Here is a 601-nt window from a genome sequence, read left to right on the forward strand (position 1 = left end):
TTCACTATACAATAAACTTTTTGTTGTTGTACAGTAACTACCGGTACATGTCCTGGATGCTGTGTTCTCCTTTTTTTGATGCAGTGTCTAATGACTGAGCTGCAGTGTGTATATGATTGACTCATTTGTGTATGATCTGAAAGCACTGTTTGATTTTGAGTGCTGGTGAAATGGTTTTGAAGCAATTGCTCGATTTTGCCAGATGGTTTCAAGAAACGTGTTTTAGCAATTCAGAAAAACTATTTATATTTAAGGTTTTGAGAAAATGAGTGGTGGTTTCAAGAAACGTGTTTTAGCAATTCAGAAAAACTGTAAACACCATGTTTGCAGTCTGTTTGTGTCCTATTGTCCCACAAAGGGGACATCCCCGGCTTTCTAGTGAAGTCACACAAATTGGTGTGTAGCCAGCAGATCATATAGTCTGTCTTTTTAAAATGGCAGCAACTACAGCATGCACCTTTCATGGCAGCAATGGGGTAAATGATCAGATTTATAAAAGTTTTGTGCATTTTTTTCATAATGATGTTTTTTATTTATTAAGGTCTTAATTATATTATATAAAAGTTTTAGAACTCTATGTCTGTTTTAAGCTTTTCCAAAT

This window comes from Monopterus albus, unplaced genomic scaffold (genome assembly GCF_001952655.1).
Source record: "Monopterus albus unplaced genomic scaffold, M_albus_1.0 scaffold288.1, whole genome shotgun sequence".
Lineage (NCBI taxonomy): Eukaryota > Metazoa > Chordata > Actinopteri > Synbranchiformes > Synbranchidae > Monopterus > Monopterus albus.